The following is an 8,689-nucleotide window of genomic DNA, read 5'->3' on the forward strand; positions in this document are numbered from 1 at the left end:
CTTTTTTCTTAAATACAAAGTTTTGTCTCAAAATATTTCCGTCTTAAATTATTTTTGTCTTAAATATAAAGTTTTGTCTTAAAATAATTTTTGTCTCAAACTACTTTTGTCTTAAAATATTTTTGTCTTAAACTATTTTTGTCTTAAATATAAAATTTTGTCTTAAAATATTTTTGTCTCAACCTATTTTTGTATTAAAGTTTATATTTAAGACAAATCAATTGATATTAATTTTTAATGTAAAATATCTAAAATAAAAAATGAGTTTTTGAGACAAAATATCTCTTTTGTCTTAAAAAAATGTCTCAAAAGTGCCCTTGGTGTAGTAGTGCGCGAAGCCTGCAGGAAAAAATTTCGTAATGTCGTCGTGCCCGGGAGGAGGCCGGATGACCCACAAGAAATTTTGTTGGCTACTCTCAATTCCCAAGGCCAACTCATGGATTTGCTACCGGTTTATGACTGTGATGCTACCGAAGGAAATGTATACAACAGAGGAGGGGGGCTTCCGGTCCAGCCGCTCCTGCACCTTGTCCGTCGCCTTCCACGGATCTGCACCAACTCGCGTATCATGGGGATTACGACCATCGACAAAAGTGGAGGGTATGCAAGGGCCTATGCTGCTAAATGGGACTCCAAATCTTGACGTCATTAGGTCGATCTTCTCAATTTCCAGTTCATAAAAGGTATTCGCGAGTACCCATGACACATCGTTGAGACCGTCTAATTGGTGGAGATAAATCTGCAGTGAATGCCGAAGGTAAATCTCCTAATTTCAGTTCTAGGAGGCTTGGAATGGAAACGCTCATGCTCTTTTCCATTTGTCTTGATGGTAGCTTAAAAATGATTCTATAATGCAGAATAAACACATAAAATAATTGAAAACTTGATGCCCAAGAAGTCATACCTCCAGCCATTAATGTTATTCTCACTCCGATGTATTTCATACACAACTACGTAGATCTTTTACACAACAACTGCTCTTAGTTTTGTTGTATATAATCCAATTCAAGGGGGAGATGAACCATGAAATTGAAGCTTCGGATTACTGAGTCAAAACAGGTAATTCAACAGTAAAAAGAATGGGAGAAGCTTACCCAATCACATGAAGGTAAGAGACGAGGAAATTCTAAAGGTTGAGGGCTAATATATGTAGCGAAATGTGAAAGAGGATATGATCGCGAAAATCTAATAGGAGGCTTATCGTATGGACTTAAATAGTCACTCTATCCAATAGTGAAAATGGATAATGGATAGTTCGGATCAGTCCTTCGTGATGCTGAGTAATTGCGGCCTGCTCGAAAATTTATAGGTTGCCTCTGCAACGCAGCATGCAGTGGAACAAGGCAAAAAATAAAGAACGAAGGGAACTTGCAAACTTTTTCTTTCACCCGTGTGGCACTTCCAAGCTCTGCTCACTCTAACTTGATGGTGTAAAACTGAAGGGGATTGAGTTAGTGAGCTTGGGGACCAAACAAAAGTATTTATAGCCAAGCTTCCATCAAGCTTCTGTTGGCTATGTGTCAAGTGTTCCACAGATCATGGTAGAGAACTGCAGAGGGAGTAATGGACCACTCCAGGAGCTCCCAACAAGAAATTAATTAACTGAAGATAGTTTCCGTAATTTAAGGAAATGACTACAGTTGATTTCCAAAATTTTTGGAATGGGTGGCAGATGGCTTCCTAATCATCGGAGCTGTTAAGGGAGCCAACTCGGCGGCAGTTATGGGAGCTAACATTCTCCCACTTGGTCCATACTTCCAATCTTAATGTCTCATCTTAAAACCCATTGATAATCTGTATTAAGTAATAGATACATGAATCATGGCGATAAGTCCTCTAATGACGAGTATTATCTTCCATGTATTACTATGTATTTATTTCTATTAAAATTTATGTGGCAACAATTTCTTAGTGAATAAACCTTATGTTTATTCTTGGTCCTACACAGATGAATTCTCTCAAATCAAATTAAGGTGCACATAAATATGAGAAAAACATCACAATAATTAAGAATTTCATTAAAATAACATTGTCCATGCAACAAGAAACTACATGATGGAACCAAGTCCCATATTCATTACATGATCCTTGAATTTCAATGGTGGCATGACCTTAGTCAAAGGATCAGCAATCATCAACTCACTGCTGACGTGCTCAATGACCACTTTTATTTCTTTAACATGTTCCCTTATAGCTAAAAACTTAATGTCGATGTGTTTATTTCGACTCCCACTTTTGTTGTTTTTAGCCATAAAAACAGCAGCTGAATTGTTGCAATACATTCTTAATGGATTAGAGATAGAATCCATAATTCTAAGCCCAAAAATGAAACTCTTAAGCCATACACCATGTAAAGTATCCTCAAAACAGGAGACGAACTCGGCTTCCATAGTGGAAGTGGCAATCATGGTCTGCTTGGCATTCCTCCATGATACAACTCCACCGGCCATCATAAAAATGTATCATGATGTTGAATTGCATGAATCAACACATCCAACAAAGTCAGAATCTAAGTAGCCAATTACTTCCAAATTGTCCATCCGTCTATACATAAGCATGTAGTGTTTGGTTCCTTGAAGGTACCTCATCACTTTCTTTGCAGCTCTCCAGTGGTCTAAATCTAGATCACTCTGATATCATTCCAACATTCCCACAACAAATGCAATGTCAAGCCTTGTGCGGACTTGAGCATACATTAGGCTTCCGGCAGCAGAAGCATATGGAATGTTCATTTGTTCCCTTTCAAAGTCATTCTTCGGGCATTGGTTCAAATTGAACCTATCACCCTTCACAATGGGAGCTACACCTGGTGAACAATATTTCATCCAAAATCTCTCTAAAATTTTATTAATATAGGTTTCCTGTGACAGATCCAAGATGCCTCGAAATCTGTCTCTATGGATCTTAATGCCAATGACATAAGATGCCTCACCCATATCCTTCGTATCGAAATTTTTAGAGAGGAATTGTTTCACCTCATGCAGCAAACCCTTATCATTGGTTGCTAGCAATTTCATCCACATATAAAACAAAAAAACAGATTTTACTCCCACTGACTTTCAGGTATAAACATTGATCCATAATGTTTTCTACAAAACCGAATCAAGGAATTACATTATGGAATTTCAAATACCATTGGCGAGATGCTTGTTTTAAACTGTATAATGATTTCTTGAGCTTGCAAACCAATTGCTCACCATCACTAGAGGGGAATCTTTCAGGTTGTTTCATGTAAACCTCCTCCTCTAGATCTCCATTGAGAAATGTCATTTTCACATCCATTTGTTGAAACTCCAAGTCAAAATGGGCTACTAATGCCATAATAACATGCAAGGAATCTTTCTTGGATACAAGAGAGAAAGTCTCCGTGTAATCGATTCCTTCTTTCTGAGTGAATCCCTTAGCAACGAGTCTTGCCTTGTATCTCTCAATGTTGCCCAATGAGTCTTTCTTTGTCTTAAAGACCCATTTACATCCAATGGCATTTGCATGATTAGGAAACTCAACAAGATCCCAGAATTCGTTACTCTTTATAGAATTCATCTCTTCCTTCATGGCATCGTACCATAATTCTAATTCTTTGCAACTCATGGCTTTTGAAAAGGACTCGGGATCATTTTCGGCTCCAATGTTGTAGTTAGATTCTTGCAGATACACAACATAATCATCAGGAATTGCTGATCTCTTTGGTCCAAAAGATCTTCTTAATGTTGTACCATCATCTTCCTGAGAAGTTTCTGGTTCAACTCATTGTTCAAAAGTTCTTGGCAACTCTTGAACTACTTGATCTACTAGAATGTCGTCAACAGCTTATGGAACTTCAACAATTGGTTGTTCAACACGAGTTTGTACTTGAGGAGTGCTGTGAACAATAATCAATCTAGCACTTAAGGTGGAAGGTTGAGATTCTGAATGATCCTTCTCAGAAACTATGTTCCTGGTTTGATCGCTCCCACTGATCAAGTCATTTACAAGAAACTTTGCATTTCTTGATTTCACAATCCTAGTGCCATGAGATGGACAATAAAATCTATAACCTTTAGACCTTTTAGTAGATCCAATGAAATACCCACTAATGGTCCTTGGGTACAGCTTCTTCTCTTGTGGATTATATATTCTTACTTCAGACGGGCATCCCCAAACGCGCATATGTCGCAAACTCGGTTTCCAACCTTTCCATAACTCAAATGGCATTTTAGGAATAGCCTTGGTTGGAACTCGGTTTAATATATACACTGTCGTCTTAAGTGCTTCAGTTCACAAGGATTTAGGAAGATTGGAGCTACTAAGCATAATCTACACAATGTCTAATAATGTTCGGTTTCTTCTTTCTGCTACACCATTCTGGTCGTGTGAACCAGGCATGGTGCATTGGGCAACTATCCCATGCTCTTAAAGAAATTTTGCAAATGGCCTAGGTGATTGTCCATCTTCTGTGTATCTACCATAATATTCTCCACCTTTATTTGATCTCACAATCTTAATTTGCTTACCACATTGTTTCTCTACTTCAGCCTTAAAGATCTTAAAGGCATCTAATGCTTCGTTCTGTTTATGAAGCATGTAGAGATACATATATCGTGAGTAATCATCTATAAAAGAGATGAAGTATCTCTGACCATGTGAGTCCATGTCTGGACTACATATATTAGTATGTATGATCTCTAATATGTTCGAACTCCTATTGACACCTTTCTTTGACTTGTTGGTCTACTTTTATGCAATCCACACAAGTCTCAAAATCAGTAAAATCCATAGTATTAAGTACCCATTCATTTACCAATATTTTAATTCTTTCTATGGAGATATGACCTAGTCTCCGGTGCCATAATTTAGAGGAATCTTCATTAATAACACATCTTTTAGTGCTAGTGTGAACATGCATTGAATCATAAGTGACATTGTTTTGTAAATTAATGCAGTAAAGACCATTAGACAAAATACCATTCTCAACACAATCAGATTTATAAAATAAACTAAAGGATGTTTCTGAAAAGTTAAAGGAATATCCAAAAGGTACAGGCCTTGAAACTAAAATCAAGTTTTTAGAAAAACTTGGAACATAAAAGGTCTTTTTTTAATTCTAGAAAAAGTCACTACTTAAAGTTAAATAGCATGTTCCTATAGCTTCCACATGCGAGCCCATCTTGTTTCCTAATAAGATGCTTTGCTCACTTCCCACTGGCTTCCTCAGGTTTTGCAAACCCTGCAAGGAATTTGAAATGTGAATTATTGATCCAGAATCAATCCACCAAGTGTTAATATTGAAATTAACCATACTAGATTCATAACAAACAAATGAGATTGGATTACCTTTTTCCGCAAGCCATTTCTAAAAATTGGTGCATTCCTTCTTCATGTGTCCCTTCTTTTTATGGAAGAAACACTTGAAATCCTTCTTGATATCGGCTTATGGAGGTACTTTTCCTTTCCCTTTCTTATTGGCTTGATATTTTCCCTTTCCACACGTTGCCAGCATTGCACTTTCTACCAGTTCCATCACCAATCTCTCTTCCTCTTGAACACACATGGTCATGAGTTCATTAATTGACCATTTATCCTTATGTGTGTTGTATGAGATTTTGAAGGGTTCATATTGGTGCAGAAGGGTGTTCAAAATGTAGTGCACCAGGAAGGACTCCAATATTTCAACCTCGAGTTTCTTCAATTGAGCCACAATGTCCCCCATTTGCATGATTTGCTCGCGCACACCTTTCACACTGGTGAGCCTTAGGGATGAGAACTTCATGATTAGGGTTCTTGCTAGTGCCTTGTCTGAAGTGACAAATTGATCATCAATGGCTTTCAGCAAGTCTCGAACCTTTTCATGCTGATCAATGGAACCACGAATACCAGCTGAAATCTTAGTCTTAATGAACATCATGCTTAGGCAATTAGATCGTTCCCATCGTTCATAAAGTGTGATGTCTGCTGCAGTGCTAGTCTTAGTGAATGTTGGTGGTTCATCTTTCCTAATAGCATAGTCTATGTCCATCCACCCCAAATGAAGGAGAACTCTCTCCTTCCAGACCTTATAGTTATCTCCCTTAAGTTCAGGGATATCACAACGAATTTCAGAGAAATTTGCAGGTTGTACAACTGCATAAAATTAAAGATCACATGCTTATGTTAAATTTGAGGCCTAAATAAAATTTCATGCTTTACCAATGTAAATCATGCTTAAAATTGAATCTAATGACACAAAAATTGTCTGTGGACTAAATTTTCAATTCAAGCAGATTCAATTATTCTTTATGATAGAATTTATCAAATTATTCACTTAATTCATAATTCTAAAGGGTTTATTATGATTATAATTCAATATAAATTCTATCTTAGATTTGAACTTTATGGTAAAGCTATTAATTCATAATTCCTGTGGGTAAGTTATGAATATTTTATCCTAATTAATTATATAAATATAATAAAAATTCTTGTGGGATAAAATTTATTATATTTAGTATAATTAATTACAATTAATGTCTAAATATTCTTTATGTGATCCTAATCAATCATAATATATAATATTATTTAATTAGAGATTTTGTGGCTATTCTTTAATCAATTAAAAAGTATATGGATCACTCAGACATTATTTCTTTTATGCATAAAAAATTAACTTGATATGCGAATAATTATAAATCACATAAATAAAACTATAATATTCATGCATAATCATTCAAGGATGGGTCTCATATACTCATCCAAAATAGCATGTATTAATTAGAGCAGAAATAATCAATTCATGCAAATTAAATATGAGCATAATTAATAAATTTGCACAAAAATTATCCAAATTGCATATAATTAAACCAAATAAATATTATAAGCATAAAAATTAAGCAAAAATTAGACATATTTCCAAATAAATGCCTTAATTCAGAAAATTCTCAAAATATGACATTTAGCCAAACAGAGCATGTCTACAAACACCAACCCAGAGATAAAGATGGCTCTAATACCAAATGGTAGCTTAAAAACGATTCTATAATGCGGAATAAACACGTAAAATAATTGAAAACTTGAATGCCCAAGAAATCATACCTCCAACCATTGATGCTATTCACACTCTGATGTATTTCGTACACAACTGCGTAGATCTTTTACACCACCTCAACAACTGCTCTTAGTTCTGTTGTAGATAATCCAGTTCAAGGGGGAGATGAACCATGGAATTGAAGCTTCGGATTACTGAGTCAAAACGGGTAATTCCACAGTAAAAAGAATGGGAGGAGCATACCCAATCACATGAAGGTAAGAGACGGGGAAATTCTAAAGGCCGAGGGCTAATATATGTAGCGAAACGTGAAAGAGGATATGATCGCGAAAATCTAATAGGAGGTTTATCATATGGACCTGAATAGTCACTCTATCCAATAGTGAAAATGGATAATGGATAGTTCGGATCAGTGTTCCGTAATGCTGAGTAATTGTAGCCTAATCGAAAATTTATAGGTTGCCTCTGCAACGCAGCATGCACTGGAACAAGGAAAAGAATAAAGAATGAAGGCAACCTGCAGACTTTTTCTTTCACCCGTGTGGCACTTCCAAGCTCTGCTCGCTCTAACTTGATGGTGTAAAACTGAAGGGGATTGAGTTAGTGAGTTTGGGGACCAAACAAAAGTATTTATAGCCAAGCTTCTATTGGCTATGTGTCAAGTGTTCCATAGGTCATGGTAGAGAACTGCAGAGGGATTAATGGACCACTCTAGGAGCTCCCAACAAGAAATTAATTAACTGAAGATAGTTTCCGTCATTTAAGGAAATGACTGCAGTTGATTTCCAGAATTTTTGGAATGGGCGGCAGATGGTTTCCTAATCATCAGAGCCGCTAAGGGAGCCGACTCGATGGTAGTTATGGGATCTAACACTTGAATCCCACTTTTCTTTTGTCATGTGATATCAGATACATACAATAGTTTGAGAATTATATAACAACAAATTCAAATTATTTCATTAAAAAGTACGTGGAGAGCAGCGAGTGAGACTTGAATTATTAAAGTGATAATAGATGGAGAAAACTGCAGTGAACTGTGTCCAAAACAAAGCATGAGGAATATGCATCTTCTTTGTGACTTGTCAATCCCATGGAACAAATGGGTTATAAACAATACAACACATGGGAGGGGCATTCCCTTTGGTATTCATATGCTGGATGAGCCTCTCCAATGTGGAGTCGTCCATGTTGTTGCACATATTATTGAAAACGACGTGGTTGATGTTTGAGTCGAGAGTACAGTCTTGAGGAAGGCCATCTAGAATGCATTTGAATTGTATAGGGAGATTAAGTCGTTGCAGAGAATCCTTGGCTTGTATCCCTTTGTCATTATTGTAGCTGAATGTAACAAATGTGACAAGCAATCCTCTAGAGGCAATGTTCTTGGAGAACTGTAACATTGGATTCATGTGGCCCATTGTGGGGTATGACAATACCATGACGTGTGCCTTCAATGTTCTCTTCGCCATTTCCATGTCTGCACTTGCAACAAATTTCCGTTTTGTATAATGGGTATTCTTACCACCACAACAAGGCGTACAAATTTATAGAGTAGAGGTAGGTGAGCTGAGAATTCCCATACAACAAAAACACACATGTGAAGTTAATTCATCATAGAGAAGTTGTCATATGATGCTTCATCATTCATTTAAGAAATGCCATAATAGAACATGAACATGGTAGAGTTGGGAT

The 8,689-nt window shown here is 36.5% G+C and overlaps 2 pseudogenes; both read right to left on the reverse strand.

Annotated features, from left to right (window-relative positions):
• Positions 1–292: 292 nt before the first annotated feature.
• On the reverse strand, positions 293–914 carry LOC149186999 (UDP-glycosyltransferase 74E1-like; annotated as a pseudogene).
• A 7,042-nt stretch (positions 915–7,956) lies between these two features.
• LOC149187000 (UDP-glycosyltransferase 85A1-like) lies at positions 7,957–8,472 on the reverse strand (annotated as a pseudogene).
• Between the last annotated feature and the right edge of the window lie 217 nt (positions 8,473–8,689).

The sequence above is a fragment of the Pinus tabuliformis genome, chromosome 3_1 (assembly GCF_031772625.1).
Source record: "Pinus tabuliformis cultivar Carrire ecotype Pingquan chromosome 3_1, CPIR1, whole genome shotgun sequence".
Lineage (NCBI taxonomy): Eukaryota > Viridiplantae > Streptophyta > Pinopsida > Pinales > Pinaceae > Pinus > Pinus tabuliformis.